The sequence below is a fragment of the Zea mays genome, chromosome 6, assembly GCF_902167145.1.
Source record: "Zea mays cultivar B73 chromosome 6, Zm-B73-REFERENCE-NAM-5.0, whole genome shotgun sequence".
In the NCBI taxonomy this organism is placed as follows: domain Eukaryota; kingdom Viridiplantae; phylum Streptophyta; class Magnoliopsida; order Poales; family Poaceae; genus Zea; species Zea mays.
In genome coordinates, this window is record NC_050101.1 from 147507977 (window position 1) to 147527314 (window position 19338).

The window sequence follows — 19338 nt, forward strand, 5'->3', positions numbered from 1 at the left end:
GCAAGGCTGACCCTTCCTTGATGGTTAGACTCTATTTGTGTATGTAAAGAGAACAAGGTATATGAACGACTTGAAAACATCTTAAGGGTAAAAGCGACGTAGCTGTCGGATGTTCCAAGCGTTGCTGTAGACCTGCCTTGACTGTTGGCCAGCTTGTATGTTCCGGGCTTCAAAATCATGGCGATGATGAATGACCCTTCCTAGGGAGGAGTGAGCTTGTGGTGCCCTCGGGCGTCTTGTCGTAGCCGAAGTGCCAAGTCCCCCACCTGGAGGTCTCGGGACCGAACCCCTCGGGCGTGGTAGCGTCGCAGAGACTGCTGATACCGTGCCGAGTGTAGTAAGGCCATGTCCCGAGCCTCTTCCAGTTGGTCCAGTGAGTCCTCTCGGCTGGTCTGGTTGTTTCGGTCGTCGTACGCCTTCGTCCTCGGGGAGCCGTATTCTAAGTCTGTGGGCAAGATAGCCTCGGCCCCATAGACTAGAAAGAACGGCGTGAAGCTCGTGGCTCGGCTTGGCATCGTCCTCAAACTCCAGACCACCGAGGGGAGTTCCTTCATCCATCGCTTGTCGAACTTGTTGAGGTCGTTGTAGATCCTTGGCTTAAGTCCCTGTAGAATCATGCCGTTGGCACGCTCTACCTGCCCATTCATCATGGGGTGAGCTACGGCGGCCCAGTCCATCCAGATGTGGTGGTCCTCGCAGAAGTCCAGGAACTTCTTGCTAGTGAACTAGGTGCCGTTGTCGGTGATGATGGAGTTCGGGACCCCAAAGCGATGGATGATGTTGGTGAAGAACGCCACCGCCTGTTCGGACCTGATGCTGTTTAGGGGTTGGACCTCAATCCACTTGGAGAATTTGTCGATAGCGACCAGCAGGTGCGTGAAGCCCCCGGGTGCCTTCTGCAAGGGACCAACGAGGTCTAGACCCCACACAACAAACGGCCAGGTGATGGGTATTGTTTGCAGGGCCTGAGCGGGCAAGTGTGTCTGCCTTGCGTAGAATTGACACCCTTGGCAGGTGCGTACAATCCTAGTGGCATCGGCCACCGCGGTTGGCCAGTAGAAACCTTGTCGGAAGGCATTTCCAACGAGGGCTCGAGGTGCTGCGTGATGACCGCAAGCCCCCGAATGTATTTCTTGCAATAGCTCATGACCTTCGGCGATGGATATGCATCGTTGGAGGATGCCTGAGGGGCTGCGGTGGTAGAGCTCCTTCTCGTTACCCAGTAAGACGAATGACTTGGCGCGCTGCGCCAGTCACCGAGCTTCGGCTCTGTCGAGGGGTAGCTCTCCTCGGTGGATATATTGCAGGTACGGGGTCTGCCAGTTTCGATTAGGCGTGACCCCATTCCGCTCTTCCTCGACGCGCAGTGCCTCACCCTCGGCGGTCGAGGGTGCCTCGGGCTGGGCCAAGGCCTCCCCGGGCTCGGGCGTGTCGTCGGTCTTGACAGGGGGTTGATGTAGGTCTCGAGAGAAGACGTCCGGGGGAACCGTTGTCCGTCCCGAGGCTATCTTAGCCAGCTCGTCCGCAGTCTCGTTGTACCATCGAGCGACGTGGTTGAGCTCGAGCCCGTAGAACTTGTCTTCCAGGCGCCGAACCTCGTCGTAGTAGGCCTCCATCTTCGGGTCGCGGCAGTGGGAGTTCTTCATGACTTGGTCGATGACAAGCTGCGAGTCGCCACGAGCGTCGAGGCACCGAACTCCTAGCTCGATGGCGATGCGCAACCCGTTAACCAGAGCCTCGTACTCGGCCACGTTGTTTGACGCCGGGAAATGAAGGGCCAGCACGTAGCGGAGGTGCTTCCCGAGGGGTGAGATGAAGAGCAGGCCCGCACCCGCTCCTGTTTTCATCAGCGACCCGTCGAAATACATGGTCCAGAGTTCCGGTTGGATCGGAGCTGCTGGAAGCTGGGTGTTGACCCATTCAGCCACAAAGTCTGCCAAGACTTGGGACTTGATGGCCTTCCGAGGAGCGAACGAGATTGTCTCGCCCATGATCTCCACCGCCCATTTTGCAATCCTACTTGAGGCCTCTCGGCACTGGATGATCTCCCCCAGGGGGAAGGATGACACCACAGTCACCGGATGAGACTCGAAGTAGTGTCGTAACTTTCGCCGCGTTAGAATTACCGCGTACAGTAGCTTCTGAATTTGCGGGTAGCGGATTTTGGTCTTGGCAGTACTTCACTGATGAAGTAGACCGGCCTTTGGTCGAGAAATACATGCCCTTCTTCTCGTCTCTCGACCACGATCGCGGCGCTGACCACCTGAGTGGTTGCGGCTACGTAGATCAAGAGGGCTTCTCCCGCAGTGGGGGGCACCAGGATGGGCACGCTTGTAAGGAGCGCCTTTAAGTTCTCGAGGGCTTCCTCGGCCTCGGGGGTCCAAGTGAAGCGCTTGGTCTTCCTTAAGAGGCGGTACAGGGGTAGGCCTCTTTCGCCGAGGCGCGAGATGAAACGGCTCAGAGCCGCAAGGCATCCCATGACCCTCTGTACTCCTTTCGAGTCCTTGATAGGCCCCATGTTGGTGATGGCCGCGATTTTCTCCGGGTTGGCCTCGATGCCCCGCTCGGAGACGATGAACCCCAGAAGCATGCCTCGGGGGACTCCGAAGACACACTTCTCGGGATTGAGTTTTACGCCCTTCGCTCTCAGACACTTGAATGTCGTTTCAAGGTCAGAGAGGAGGTCGAAGGCTTTCCTCGTCTTGACTACGATGTCATCGACGTAAGCCTCGACCGTTCGGCCGATGTGCTCTCCGAACACGTGGTTCATGCACCTTTGGTATGTCGCGCCTGCATTCCTTAAACCGAATGGCATAGTAATATATCAGTACATGCCAAAAGGTGTGATGAAAGAGGTCGCGAGCTGGTCGGACTCTTTCATCCTGATTTGGTGATACCCTGAGTAGGCATCGAGGAATGACAGGGTTTCGCACCCAGCAGTGGAATCCACAATTTGATCGATGCGAGGCAGAGGGTAGGGAACCTTCGGACATGCTTTGTTTAGACCAGTGTAGTCTACACACATCCTCCATTTCCCACCTTTCTTTTTCACAAGCACAGGGTTGGCTAGCCATTCAGGATGGAATACCTCTTTGATGAACCCGACATCCATCAGCTTGTGGATCTCCTCGCCTATGGCTCTGCGCTTTTCTTCGTCGAATCGGCGCAGAGGCTGCTTCACGAGTCGGGCTCCAGCTCAGATATCCAGCGAGTGCTCGGCGACATCCCTCGGTATGCCAGGCATGTCCGAGGGACTCCATGCAAAAACCTCGGCGTTCGCGCGGAGAAAGTCGACGAGCACTGCTTCCTATTTGGGGTCGAGCTCGGAGCCGATCCGGACTTGCTTGGAGGCGTTGTTGCTGGGGTCGAGAGGGACAGACTTAACCGCCTCTGCTGGTTCGAAGTTGTCAGCGTGGCACTTCGCATCTGGCACCTCCTTGGAGAGGCACCCCAGGTCGGCGATGAGGGCCTCGGACTCGGCGAGGGCCTCAGCGTACTCTACGCACTCCACGTCGCATTCATACACGTGTCAGTATGTGGATCCGACGGTGATGACCCCATTGGGGCCCGGCATCTTGAGCTTGAGGTAGGTGTAGTTGGGGACGACCATGAACTTGGCGTAGCATGGTCTCCCCAGCACTGTGTGGTAGGTTCCTCGGAACCCGACCACCTCGAACGTGAGGGTTTCCTTTCGGAAGTTGGAGGGAGTCCCAAAGCAGACGGGCAGATCGAGTTGCCCAAGGGGCTCGACGCGCTTCCCGGGGATGATCCCGTGAAAGGGCGCCGCACCGGCCCGGATCATGGACAGATCGATCTGCAAGAGCCCGAGGGTCTCAGCGTAGATGATGTTGAGGCTGCTGCCTCCGTCCATGAGGACCTTAGTAAGCCTGACGTTGCCGATGACGGGATCGACAACGAGCGGGTACTTCCCTAGGCTCGGCACGCGGTCGGGGTGGTCGCCTTGGTCGAAGGTGATGGGCTTGTCAGACCAGTCTAGGTAGACTGGCGCCGCCACCTTCACCGAGCAGACCTCCCGGTGCTCCTTATTGCGGTGCCGAGCTGAGGCATTCGCCACTTGCCCACCGTAGATCATGAAGCAGCCGTGGACCTCGGGGAACTCCTCTGCTTTGTTGCCCTCCTTCTTGTCGTTGTCATGGCCTTTGCCACCTTCTGCCGGGGGCCCGACCTTATGGAAGTAGCGCCGAAGCATGACACACTCCTCAAGGGTGTGCTTGACGGGACCCTGATGATAGGGGCACAACTCCTTGAGCATCTTGTCGAACAGGTTGGCCCCTCCGGGAGGCTTCCGAGGGTTCCTGTGCTCGGCGGCGGCGATAAGATCTGCGTCGGCGGTGTCACGTTTCGCTTGCGACTTCTTCTTGCCCTTCTTCTTCGTGCCGTGCTGAGCGGACGCCTCGTGGACGTCTTCCTGCTAGTGTCCCTGAGGCTGCTTGTCCTTCCGGAAGATGACCTCGACCGCCTCCTGACCAGAGGCGAACTTGGTGGCGATGTCCATCAGCTCGCTCGCCCTGGTGGGAGTCTTGTGACCCAGCTTGCTCACCAGGTCGCGGCAAGTGGTGCCGGCGAGGAATGTGCCAATGACATCTGAGTCGGTGATGTTGGGCAGCTCAGTGTGCTGCTTCGAAAATCGCCGGATGTAGTCTCGCAGGGATTCCCGCGGCTGTTGGCGGCAGCTTCGGAGATCCCAAGAGTTCCCAGGGCGCACGTATGTGCCCTGGAAGTTTCCAGCGAAGGCTTTGACTAGGTCGTCCCAGTTGGAGATCTGCGCAGGAGGCAGATGCTCCAGCCATGCTCGGGCGGCGTCAGAGAGGAACAGGGGGAGGTTGCGGATGATGAGGTTGTCATCGTCCGTTCCACCCAGCTGGCAGGCCAGCCGGTAGTCCGTGAGCCACAGTTTCGGCCTTGTTTCCCTCGAGTACTTAGTGATGGTAGTCGGGGCTCGGAACCGGGTCGGGAACGGCGGCCGTCGTATGGCCCGGCTGAAAGCTTGCGGACCGGGTGGTTCGGGCGAGGGGCTCCGATCCTCCCCGCTGTCGTAGCGTCCCCCACGCCTGGGGTGGTAGCCTCGGCGCACCTTCTTGTCGAGGTGGGCTCGACGGTCGCGGCGGTGGTGCTCGTTGCCGAGGCGACTCGGGGCTGCAAGTGTTGCGTCCCGCGTGCGCCCGGTGTGGACCGAGGCTTCCCGCATGAATCGGGAAGTCGCGACGCGATGCTCCGGGGGGTACCCTTGCCTTCGAGAGGCAGAGCTCTCGGCCCGTCGGACCGCAACATCCTCCAGGAGATTCTTGAGTTCTCCCTGGATACGCCGCCCCTCGGTGGTGGATGGCTCCGGCATCGCTCGGAGTAGTATTGCTGCTGCAGCCAGGTTCTGGCTGACCCCACTAGAATCCGGGGGCAGCCTTGCCCTAGCATCGTCAGTGATGCAGTGTTGGACGTCCTGGGCTGGATGACGCGCTTCTTCGGCTAGTGCTCGGCCTGCCCACTCCTGCCCGATGTTCTGCCGGAGCTGCACAAGTTGTCCTGCTTCCTCATCGAGCTTGGCCTGCATCTCACGGATTTGCTCGAGGTGTGTGTCCTGACCCCTCGCAGGGACTGGGACCACAACTAGCTCCTGAAGGATGTCAACACGAGGCACAGGCCTAGGGGGATCGTCGTCCTCCGGCATACCAAGGTGGTTGCCTTCGTCGAGACCCCCTAGATCGATGTGGAAACATTCGCGACTTGGGCCACAATCCTCGTCGTCAAGGCTGTGGCCACCATCGGAGTAATCGGAGAGGCAGTAGTCACATGCGGTCATGAAGTCTCGCATGGCACTAGGGTTACCGAGCCTGGAGAAATCCCAACCAGAGTCGGGCTCGTCATCTTCCTCGGAACCTAGGGGCCCGTAGGTCGAGACGACCGTCAGTCGGTCCCAGGTTGACCATATATGGTACCCCGGAAGGTTAGGATATGCCTTTATGAAAGCGTCCACCAAAGCGGGGTCGCTTGGTGGGTCAAAGCTGAATCTAAAAGGCACATGGTGGAAAATGGACAGTACCTCTTGATCAACGGATGGTGACGAAGTCGCGTCGGGGACGGACTGCACCGTTATCTCAGGTACGAGGCTAACGCCCAGCAAGTCCTTCGCGAGCGTGCTGGCGTCATCCGTCCGCTTGGGGTTGGCGTGTTGCGGGGAAATGACGCTCGTCTTCGTCTCAGACGCGAGGTCAACGCCCGACGTGTCCCCTGCTGGGGCGCCGGTGTCGTCGACTCGCTCGATAGCCAATGAGGTGCCGCCTCCTGCTTGGCCATGGTTGTCCCGCCTCCTTCTCTTGTGGCGAGGAAGGCGACGGGACAAACCCGGATGCTGCTCTTCCGCCATGGGGGAAGACGTCGTCGATTCCGCCGCCGCCGGGCGGGCTGATGGCCACTATTGTCGCTGTCGCGTGGCGGAGGAAGGAGTACCATGTCGTAGCTGCCATCGAGGGACATGCACTCGAGACTCCCGAAACGGAGCAGCGTCCCGGGCTGGAGAGGTTGCTGGAGACTACCCATCTGGAGCTTGACGGGAAGCTGTTCGTCAACACGCAGCAGGCCCCTACCTGGCACGCCAACTGTCGGCGTTTCGACCCCGGGGGGTCCCTGGACCGATGAGTAAATTGTCGCTACGTGCCCCAGCCCAGATGGGTCGGCGCGAGATGGAACACAAGGAGGGGAAAACTGCGGCTTCGTGTTGTCCTGCGCCCAGGGTGGATGCGCTTGCAGTAGGGGGTTACAAGCGTTCGCGAGGGAGAGAGAGAGCATGTCCGTCAGCCCGTCCTCCCGCGCGGCCACCTCCTCGTACGAGGGCCCTAGACCTTCCTTTTATAGATGTAAGGAGAGGGTCTAGGTGTACAATGGGGGGTGTAGCAATATGCTAACGTGTCCGGCAGAGAGGAGCCAGAGCCCTATGTACATGCCGACGTGGCTGCCGGAGAGGTGCTAGTGCCCTGTGCATGTGATGTCGTGGCCGTCGGAGGAGCGCTTGAGCAGTTGAGCCCTGTAGAAGCACAGCTGTCGGGGCTGTCGGGACCATGCTGACGTCTCCTTGCTTCCGTAGGGGGCTGAGAACCGCCATCGTCATGGGAGCACGCGGGGTGCCATCATTACTTGTTTACCGGGGCGAGCCAGATGGGACGTCGGTCTTGTTCCCCGTAGCCTGGGCTAGCTAGGGGTAGGGTAATGATGTACCCCCCCTGTGGCGTGGTCGGTCCAAGCCCAAGGTCGGGCGAGGCGGTGACTCCTCCGAGGTCGAGGTTGAGGCCGAGCCCTGGGGTCGGGCGAGGCGGAGACCGTCTTCTGAGGTCGAGGTTGAGGCCGAGCCCTGGGGTCGGGCGAGGCGGAGACCGTCTTCCGAGGTCGAGGTTGAGGCCGAGCCCTGGGGTCGGGCGAGGCGGAGACCGTCTTCCGAGGTCGAGGTTGAGGCCGAGCCCTGGGGTCGGGCGAGGCGAAGCTTCCTATGGCGCCTGAGGCTGGACTCGGCTGCTGTCAGCCTCACCCTAGCGGGTGGCATAGCAGTCGGAGCAGGGCAGGCGACGCGGTTTTCCTGTCAGGTCAGTCAGTGGAGGGGCGAAGTGACTGGGGTCACTTCGGCCCTGCCGACTGAGGAACGCGCGTCAGGATAAGGTGTCAGGCGATCCTTGCATTGAATGCTCCTGCGATACGGTCGGTTGGCGAGACGATCTGGCCAAGGTTGCTTCACTGTGAAGCCTGTCCGAGCTGGGCCTCGGGCGAGTCGAGGGTGTGCCCGTTGCTTGAGGAGGCCCTCGGGCGAGGCGTGAATCCGCCTGGGTCTACTGTTCCTGCCCGAGGCTTGGCTCGGGCGAGGCGAGATTGTGTCCCTTGAGTGGATGGAGCCTTGACCTGAATTGCGCCCATCAGGCTTCTGCAGCTTGTGCTGATGGTGATTACTAGCCGAGTTTAGGAGTCTTGGGGGTACCCCTAATTATGGTCCCCGACAGAAGCCTTCGAGCAATTGAAGGTATTATTGACCACTACTCCGGTATTGGCTCAACCGGACATTGAAAAGCCTTTTGATGTGTACTGTGACGCATCGGGCAGTGGCCTCGGATGTGTCTTAATGCAGGAGGGCCGAGTTATAGCATATGCTTCAAGACAGTTGCGCCGGCATGAGGAACATTATACAACTCGTGACTTGGAATTAGCTGCTGTGGTTCATGCCCTTAAAATATGGTGTCATTATCTGCTGGGGAATATCTGCCATATATATACAGATCATAAAAGTTTGAAGTACATTTTTACCCAGTCAGAACTTAACATGAGGCAGAGGATATGGCTTGAGCTAATTAAGGATTATGAATTAGAGATTCACTATCACCCAGGCAAGGCCAACGTGGTGGCAGATGCACTAAGTCGCAAGGCTTCCTGCCATTGTCTTACAGTAAAGACTTCTGACATCACATTATGTCAAAAAATGGAGAAATTAAACCTGGGAATGATTCAACATGGAACCTTGAACCAATTGAAGCTTGATTCAATTCTTCTGTAAAAGATTATTGATGCCCAAAGAAGTGAGATAAGGGTATGAAACATATTCATGAGAAAATAAAAGCCGGTAAAGCAAATTGTTTCAGAAAGGATGATCAAGGCATAGTATGGTTTAATAACCGCATAGTTGTGCCTAAGGATGATGAGGCCCGCCAGCAAATATTGGACGAAGTTCATCTTAGTCGATACTCCATTCATCCCGGAAGCACTAAGATGTATCAAGATTTAAACCAACATTATTGGTGGACAAAAATGAAGATCGAAATTGCACGCTATGTGGCGAGATGTGACACCTGTAGACGTGTCAAAGCCATACACATGAAGACTGCTGGTCCATTGCAATCTTTGCCCATCCCAACTTGGAAATGGGAGGACATTAGCTAGACTTCATTGTGGGATTAACCAGGACAACAAAAGGGTTTGATTCTATCTGGGTTATAGTTGATCGACTTACAAAAATAGCCCATTTTCTACCGGTCAAAACATCCTATCCGGTCCTCACCTATGCCCAGGTATATATTGCCCGTAGTCTTAGTTTGCACGGAGTTCCGAAGACAATAGTGTCGGATCGTGGATCACAATTTGTATCCAAATTCTAGGAAGAGCTCCACAAAACTTTGGGTACTAAGTTGCTCCACAGTTCGGCCTATCATCCCCAAACAAGTGGACAGACTGAGAGAGTGAACCAAATACTTGAAGACATGTTGCGGGCATGCGTTCTAGAGTTCCCCTAGAAATGGGATGAATGCTTACCATTGACAGAGTTTTCATATAACAATAGTGTCAGTACCCTGAATCAGGGGTACCCCTTACTACAGTATGAAGACACGGTGCCCGTGCGGCTATCTCTAGCCGCACGGTGAACAGCACCCGACCCCAACACGTGGGCAGTCCCAAGGACGCCATGTGGACAGGAGAGGTGATATACTCCAGGATACCATCAGTAGGTCCGGACCTCCTCAAGAAAGCGCCGGACCCTTGTACACATAGCCCGGACCTCCGAGTACGGTCCGGGACTCCCAAGTGAGCAAGCCGGACCCCTTGGATGAGGTCTGGACCCCTCTGAGTGAGGTCCAGGCCACCCACAGCAAGGTCCCGGGATAGGGAATACCCTGGCCTAGGTCTAGGACAGGCAAGGGTCCGGTACTGACACGTGCCCAGGCTTTATCCAGTGCGCTTCCACTCCCCGCTCAGCCGGAGGCCCAATGCTGTCACGTGGACTATCGCCCGTGACGTAAGCCAGCGGGCGGGGCCTGACGTAAGGCCTCTGGGCCGTGCTGCCTCTACATTTATTGCGGAGAAGACGCGCCGCCTATCTATCCCGCTGACAGACGATGTGCCCCCTCAACATTTAATGTGTCCTGTCCACTCCGCTGGCAGGCGGCGTGCAGGCCATCCCGCAGGCGGCGTGCCTGTCCAGTCCATTGTTAAACAGTACGCCTGTGCTGCGAGGTGCACTATGTCCGTCATCACTTATACATTGCCAGGGAAGCTTCCCCTGCACGCCAATACTACACAGACCACGTATGTCAGGGCGCAAGAAGATCGCTCCAGCAACGAACATTAGTTGCTCCAAGTATTACATCTGTTATGTTCCTGGGCCCACATGTCGGGGCTCAATACCCTTGTACGTGCCCCACGTAGCTATAAAAGGGGAGGCATGCACCGTTACAACAGGAGGCTAACACAGGCTCACTACAAAGACAAGTATCTGCAAAATACAAATTGCAGCAGTTCTACAACTCGAAAATTCGATTGATATGTTATTAAGAGCACGTAGCACGACCACAAGCACAATCAAGAAGTCGTCTAGCGACGGTGTGTATGTAATTCATCGGATACAGAAGAAACTATCCGTAAGAATCAGGTCATGAAACACAGAGGCAAACAAAACCTGAGAACCCTAAGGGTTTGAGGCGCAATAGCTACAGTTAATCACCACAGAGGACCGAATCACTACAGGCACGGGGAGGCAACAGAGTACGACTTTGACCCAGTGCTATCACATCAAGCAGCTCAAGAACAAAGGTTAAGAGACATAGGATGAGCTGATACCTTGCAAGAGACAGGCCAAAGTGGAGGCGCAGACGACGAGTTGTGGGGAAGGCGCTAGCCTCTAGGGTTCGGGGCCTTATATAATGGCGTCGGCGTACGTCGGACCAACCCAATACATGACTTCCGAAATGGTGGCCCAGGGCCCATAAATGGAGCGAGATATTTATGGGGATGACTGAATGACATTGTTATTATCTGAACTTTGGTGCATGCCAAAAGAGGAACACGAGAAACTCTTCATTGCTGTCAAAAACCAGTACTAATTAAAAGCGGAATCCATAGTTAGAACTAATTAAGAAACCCTCGGGTTTCCGAGAATCAACCCGTCGTCCCTTGATTTCGCGTGCAGGCCCTTGGTTTCTTATAAACGGACCCCTGGCCTTTTAAATAATCACAGATTTGGACCTAATTTTGTATTTCAAACTTGAAAACTTGTTTATTTCATATCTTCTTCATATGAACTCCAAATTTAGTGATTCAAATTGCATTTTATAGAATTATTCTCTGTTAAAATAAATTAGGATCATTCACTATCTGTGCATTCTAATTTTATGCCTAGGCTATAGGTTAATTTATGTGGTAATTTATTTGTTTAAAAAAGATAAATAAAAAGGAAACCCTAGTGGTAAATGGATATTTAATCTTGTGAGATTAATAATATGTATTATATGAATTTATCCATGATTTAACTTTTACGTCTCATTAAAATGAGTAGAATTAGATTACGTAATCATGGAGATAGACAACACTTAGAGAATAACAAACTACTGAATGTGATTAGTTCACCTTATAACTTAAACTCCCTTTTTGAGTTTATACTTTTTCGTTTGAGATGTGTTCCATTGTTTGTACATGATTGGTGTGCTGTTCATTTGTCATTTTCCAAATGTATTGAATGTATGATCGCTTTAATTAGACGACAAGCAGCCCATGGTTCCTGAGTGTGTTGCCAAAGATCTTCCTGAGCAACAACCTGGTGAAGGCAAGTGTCCTCTTACCTATTATGTCCTACTTACTTTATAATTCACTGTCCTGCATTATATAATTGAAACCTAAGAATTGACTAGTCTGTATTTACCTTGTCCTTGCTTACCTTTTGGGTTATCATGGTTAGCCTTATGTCATTGGTTTAACTTAATCAATGAACATGATGTGAACATTTATGATACAATGATGTTATTTCGATGATGATCTTGTGATATTTTAGGGGACTCAGGCCATTTTTCTGAGTACCTCTCCATAAGGACCTTTTCGTTGGGTGACCACCCTGGATAACAGTGCAACCATGAGGGTGGAATGGGACGCCCTTAGCTAAATAATTAGATGAACCTGGGGGTGTAGTTGGCTTTGTCGGAGGGCCATCAATGGGGGCCGGGGCATAGTGCTCGCTCTGCCAATGGGGGTGCAGAGGTTCATTCGATTTGGTTTTTGTTAGTCACCCACCTTGGGGAGGTGTACTGCGTTTGTACAACTGGAAAAACCTAATGAGCAGCTATGTACCAGGGGAGTCTTTGTAAAGGATACATAGTGAGACCCTGCCAGGTCACCTCGGTAGTGATCAATGGGGAGTCATGATCTCTAAGCAGAATGGGAAGCATGAGTCATGGGTAAAGTATGCAACCTATGCAGAGTGTTAGAAATTGGTATATTAGATGAGCTCACGGTTAAGAGCGTTCTTGGGATCCTCTTTGATTAGAAGAACTTTGGATACTTTTATGATGATGATGTTTAATGATGATGGTTATAAATATGCTCTCTGGTATTTTCTCTTGGAGGGAGTACATTTGGGTAATAACCGGTTTTATTACTAAAATTTGGCTCTACTATTAGTAATAAATACTCGACCAACTAAAAGCAACTGCTTAACCTTAACTCCACATACAGCTAGTCCACTTTAGCCAAACGGGACATTTGCTGAGTACGTTGATGTGTACTCACCCTTGCTTTAAAAATCACCCCACCCCAGTTGTCCCCACTGTATTCAGTGCTCAGGAGAAGATGCTGGGAACATAGAGGACTTTGAGGAGTTCCAGGACTACAACGAGTTCTAGTTATCTTAGTGGCAAACCCTAGTCAGCTGCCTATGAAGGTCTTATCTGCTATGTTTCGTATTCCGCACTTTGATAATGTTAATGACCATGTTATAGACTCTGTGGATGTCTTGGATATCTTGATGTAATAAAGTACCTTTTTGCTATTTACTTTGAGCAATGTGTGATGATGCCCAATTATGTAATCACTGTGTACGTGAGTTTCTGATCCTGGCACGTACATAGTTCGCATTCGGTTTGCCTTCCAAAACCAGGTGTGACAGTGAGGAAGAATCGGTCTCGTAGTAGACCACCTTCTTCATTTTATTTTTCTTCTTGTCACCATTCCTATGTGACTTGATGGATCCGGTGGATTCCTCCTTGTGCTTGTCGCCGACCTCCTTCGATGGAGTCCTTTCTTCGTTCTTCTTTCTCGAAGCTTCGGGCTTTTCGCTGGTGACCATTTCCCTTTTGGCATGTTCTCCCGACATCACTTCGAGTTGTTAAACTCTAATGAAGCATCAAGCTTTGATACCAATTGAAAGCCACCTAGAGGGGGGAGAATAGGCGAAACCTGAAAATTATAAACTTTGAACACGCACTTCACCCGGGGTTAGGGTTAGAAATAAATAATATTGAGTTCAGAGTGCGGAAGATAGTTCTTCTTGCTATGAGTTGCTCAATCAATACTGATAACTTTGGGAGCCAACTCAAAACAATATGAGCAAGAGAACTTTAGATAGAGAGGAGAGGGGAGAAACAAATCGATTGATGAAGATCAACACAAATGAACACATTGATTTGTTTCCCTAGGTTTGGTTCCAAAGAACCTACTCCCCGTTGAGGAGGCCACAAAGGCCGGGTCTATTCCAACCCTTTCTCTCTCTCAATCGGTCACTTAGACCGATCGAGTGCTTCTTCTTAATCACACGGGTCACTAAGACCCCACAAGGATCACCACACAATTAGGTGTCTCTCGCTTGCTTTATAAAACACTTGAGAAGTTTAGAATGAGAAGAAGAAAGCAACCAAGCAACAAGAGCAACAAAAGAAACACAAATCACCCTCTCTCAAGTCACTAAGCACTTTTGATCACTTGACTTGATTTTGGAACTTGGAGAGGATTTGATGCTTTGATTGTGTCTTGGAGTCTATTGCTCTAGTATTGAATGAGCATGTTGCAATGCTTTGATGGCTTGAATGGTGGTGGTTGGGGGTATTTTTAGCCCAACCACTATTCGAGCCGTTGCTATCGATGGGCACACCGATAGTCCGGTGGTGCACCGGACACTGCACTGTTCACTGTCCGGTGAGTGCCACATCAGCCGACCGTTGGGGTTTGGAGCTGTTGACCGTTGAAGTCTTCTATCTTCTTGTGGCACCAAATAGTCCGGTGTGTTCTAAATTTGCAGACTGACTTATGACTGCTGTAGACTGCCTTGTAGTTAGCGCAGTCGACCGTTGGGTGAAGTTGACCGTTGCTCCATTGTCTCACCGGACAGTCCGGTGGTGCACCGGACAGTCCGATGAATTATACTGGACGAGCGTTTGAGAAAACCCGAGAGCGAACAGTTTGCAGAGGGCTCCAGCCTGGGCACCAGACAGTGTCCGATGCGCCACCGCCTGCAATAGATCTTGTATGCTCCAAACTTTGTAGAATTCCCTTGAGTCATTTTCTTGGTATGTTTATGTGAACTTTATGCACCTGAGAGAAACAACGACTAGACAAACTAGTTAGTCCATATGGTTTGTGATGGACGTCAAACACCAAAATTGATTATAGGAAATGTTGAGGCCATTTCCCTTTCACCCGCCGTCTCCACTATTAAGCTTCTGGCTGAAAATGTCGCGCGCCTCATTCCCTCCGGTACAAAGTGGCGGCCATGACATAAACATGGTTGTCACGATCTTGCAAGACTCTCGCCCCACTCGGTACAATTACAACGGCTAGCGCAAGAGCCGAGGGGTTGTTTGTTTTTTTTCTAAACTCACTTAAGTAACTAGAATCTAACTAGAGCAAGCACTAAAGCGGTCTAACTAACCTAAGCACTTCGCAAAGCACCTACGCTAATCACCGAGTGATTTTATTAAGCACTTGGGTGTATGAGCAATTGGGAATGTCTAATATATGCCTTGGTATGTTGCTTGGGCTCCCACACCTTGGAATGACTGGTTCGGGTGATATTTATAGGTCCCAACACAAATCTAGTCGTTGGAGAAAAGTTGATGCTCTCTGCGGCACACTGGACAGTCCGGTGCGCCTAGCCGTTGGACTGACGCCGCAGGTGACCGTTGGTGCTGCACGCTTTTACACCAGACAGTCTGGTGGCTTCTCTCCACCAGTGCCACCTAGAACTAGCCGCCCTAGTGCACCAGATAGTACGACGTGTGACACCAGACAGTCCATTGTGGCAACACATGTCTTCGTTTTGGACTTTGCTTGATACTTGTTGATCTTCTTGTGATCTTCATAATGTCTTCTTTTAAGGTATTGTTTTCCTCAATGCCTTAGTCCGAGTAACTTTAGCATCATGTGAACTACAAACATAAACACTAGCAAACACATTAGTTCATAGGTTATGTTGATCATCAAACACCAAAACCTATTAAGCCAAATGGTTCGGGTCCATTTTCCTTACAAAACCCCATAAGGAAGTACGGTATTACGCAATTCTAAGCGGCCCGAACCTATATAAATCCGTGAGTGATCCCAGCGTGCCTCTGCATGAACCATTGAGTCACGATCAACGACGCCATCCTACCCAAAAGCATCACGTAGGTAACCTTGTGGTGCGCGGTCGGGTCACAAACGTCGACAACGACCGATTGAGATAATCACCTATCCAATCGAACCAACCTATCTACATTACTTTATATTATCATGCCTTAGGAGTACATGTAGTGTAGCCCTAGTTGTAGTTTCCCAATCTCAATCTTCACCTAGCTTCGACTCTGCATCATCTCGAGGCATCATGTGTGGCCTACAGATCCCAAAATAACCCTAGATCTTTCCTCCCTAAAGGGATCCATCCCGAGGGGCAAGATCTAGGTTCTAGAGGAGCTCATCCCTATCTTCATATAAAATTATCTACGCACGCGGATGGTCCGGTGGCCAACCGCGGACGATCTGGTGACCTGTCGCAGATGGTTCGCCGCCTCGTAGAAGGGTTCCCCAAGGTCCACGCCCCCGCGAGCGTGATCTATGAATAGTTGGTGTTTGGCCCCAAAAAGGTGTTAAGATTTCTTGGAATTAAAAACATCGATAGAAATTGATTTAGCATTTACCTCATTACGCTCTAAGTTACAAAAGGTTGATGTCATATAACTAGGTTTATCTTTATCTGTTGCCCTGTTTGGCATAACTTAATTTACATTTTGTTCATAGATTTAAATAAAAGTTATATCAAACAGTAGGCATTTGCATCAACTTGTCAGTTCAACTGCTTCTTAGAATGAACTAAAAATAGGCAACAAGCAAAAGCTGGAAAACTAGCTTCTCAGATAAGTTGCTTTTCAATCAGCAGTAGTTGTGCCAAACAAGGTCACCATCTCTAACAACGTCTTCTAAACTTCATCATTTATATCTTATCTTCTACATTTTTCCAATCATATTAACATTAGAACCTTATTGTTTCAACAAATATTGTCTCATTTACATATTGCAAATCATTTTTAAATATGTATTAATAAATATTTTTTAAGAACTACAAATACCAAACAAATTCACAGGTCATTCTCCTCCCATGCCCACATAATGCAGTGGAAAATCTTGCTTTTCTTCCAGTCCTAGGTGTCGCGCAATAGCTTGCTATTGGTCGCACTCTTCGTTGGCATTCACGAGCGGGTAGAGACAACGACACTAGATTTACCGGACCTCCACTATCATAGAGGACCATGTAGTGTTCCTTGCTGGATATATAAAGGAGGGGAAACTCTAGCGTAGCGAACGCTTAGACTATCTACACTCATACTACTCTAAATTAGTACTCTAAAACAAATATTCTAGGGGTATCTGCTAGTCATATAGTGTAAATGTGCAGCCAATCTTCTAAGTGAATGCAAACGAGGCCTCTCTCATCCATATATTATTGTATATTTTAGGCTGGATTGGTTCCATGACTCTAGAGAAGTGGTTTGATTCCCGTCGGTAGTTAGGAGGCTTCATAAAAGATGGAGAAATGGTCTAACTAATTTAACATCATAAATATATAATACTACAAAATATGTCATTGCAACAAAAGATGCCCTGAATTGAATCCAGGTCCACAACCGAACAAGACCTTACTCTATATCTAACTTTGTGTTGATAAGTACTCTTTACACCTTCTAGATGTGGATAGCCTTAGACTGTTCCAGCAACGTCATCTATATCTACCATCTATATTTGTCCTTTACAATCTCATCTAAAAAAATTCACCTTCTATATCTCCTTCCTGTCCAACAACGTTCTCTAATTCACGTCTTCTATATATCTATACTACTCTTAAGATGGTAGTGTAGGCGTCCACATCCTATGGTGCACGGTTCTGCCACCGTCTCATCCGAGATCCTCTACGCGACGCACGCTCGAGATCCTCTCCGTGACGCACGCCTCCCTCTCTTCCGCCCCACCCTCCTCCCCACTCCATCGGCGCCGCCATCATCGGATCCGACCCAAGACGCCTCCGCCCCACGCGCCCGAGTCGTCGAGGCACACTCCTACCCGCCTCCGGCGTCCACGCACATCTCCGCCTCACCTCGGTGCCATCCTCTCGCCATGTCGTCGCACACGTTCACGGTGGCGTCCATCCCGACACCGGCCTCACGCACCGTCTACAACTCCCAACTCTGCTCCTCTCAGTTCTCCCTCCGCATTTCGCCTTCTCTCCCTTCCTCTCCAAGCACCGTCCACCTCGCCTAGATCCATACAAGCGGCAAATAACCTCTCCGACGGCGAGACAGATGGAGTCGACCTTCGGCGAGGATGCTCTGAAGCGCAACCCGCTCCTGTCCGCGCTCGTCTCCAACCTACACTCCGTGCTCGCCGCCTGTCGCCCGTCCGCAGCAGAGGTCAGCACCGCTGCCACAGCTAGCGAGGCTGAGGCCTTGGCTCAGGAAGCAGAGGCGTCCGATTCCCTCACGAGAGATGGGATGCCGGCGAGGCCCATCGTGTTGCTGACCTATGCCGAGGGGATCCGGACGGCGGGTCTCGCGGCGCTCATTGACGCCCTCGTTGCCATCGGCCGCTGCGACGTCCACGTGTGTGCCCCCAAATCATACGTGTTGCGACTTAGAAAACCAAGGCGTCTTAATTTCCCCTTACATTTGCTCTTATGATCGCAAAGTACTGTTTGCTTTCCATTGGATTTGTTGGGAGATAAATTAAGTAGTCCCGATTTGGGCGCCCTGCGCCTGTTTACTCCATTAGGGCATGTACAGTGGAGAGACACCAAAACGGTTCTCCAAGCACAGAAGACAACTAAGAGACTCTATTGTACAATGGAGTGTCTATAAACGTAGTCTATTAATAAATACAGAATTAAATGTATTTGTATAACATCAGATCGATAGAACAGACGACAAATTCGTACAGTGGGAAGTGAGGCGTCTGTTGCTACTTGGTTTACGAGCCAGAGGCGTCTCTTCACGGAGAGACGGCTCTAAGATTTTTTTGCAAATAACCCCCTTAAACACCTTAAGAGCCTCCACATTAAACACCACTGTACATGCCCTTAATGTACTAATTTGGTTGCCATTTCCCTATGATTGTGGAACCGAACTGATTTGGGGCCCTTTGTTTATTTGAAGGGACAAGCAAGCCTGTGGCCATTCAATTGCCATCTGTGAAACCATCATTGCGTCATCCGTGGATTTCATAGGCACTAAAGCTTTTGAGACATCAGGTGAGGGCCATTCGTTCATTCAATTGTGCACAATTTGGGTCACACATTGCTGAGCCTGGTGGTCCCGATATTTTATCTTTGCTTACTTTAATCATTGAAAACTTAGGCACGCCAGTTGACTGCGTCTCGTTGGCCTTATCTGGGAGGTTGTTTCCTTGGTCGTCTCCTGCTTTGGTACCGTGATTGTTTATTCTTTCGGAATTGGATTTCCAAGTGTTACTATCTTGAAGGTAATTTGATTTGTGGTTTTAAAAAACAACATATTTTGTTTATACAGGTGACCAGTGGTATCAACACGGGATCAAATTGTGGATATGAGAAAATTGATCCCCCAAGCATTAGCAGTAAAAAGGTTTCTGGAACAAAAAATTATAGTATTGATGCTAAGGATGCTAAATAGAGAATTCTGAAGACGGCTTCACCGAAAGTGTGGAAACTAGAGACTAAAGAGATCAGACCCAACTGAAAGGGAAATAGGGTTAACTTTTTTACACAATTAATTTTAGTGGTTGAATGTCCAACACAAACAAATGGACTAACTAGTTTGCTCTAGAATACATGTTCTACAGGTGCATAAAGGTTTAACACAAACCAATAAATATCCAAGTTAGGGATCCAATTCAAAGGAGCAAAAGAAACTAAGTGTGCTGTGGTCTGGCTCACCAGACTGTCCGCTGTGCCAACGGACAGTGTCCGGTGCACCTGGACCATATAGAGTCCAAACAGCCACTCTCGGGTTTTCCCAGGCGCGCTTCGCTATAATTCACCGGACTGTCCGGTGCACCAGCGGAGCAATGGCTAACTCACGCAACGGTCGACTCTAA

At 51.0% G+C, this 19338-nt stretch overlaps 1 pseudogene; it reads left to right on the top strand.

Moving 5' to 3' along the window:
* The window catches only part of LOC103630196 (uncharacterized), a 33707-nt pseudogene extending 14793 nt beyond the window's left edge, over positions 1 to 18914 (top strand).
* Positions 18915 to 19338: the final 424 nt, after the last annotated feature.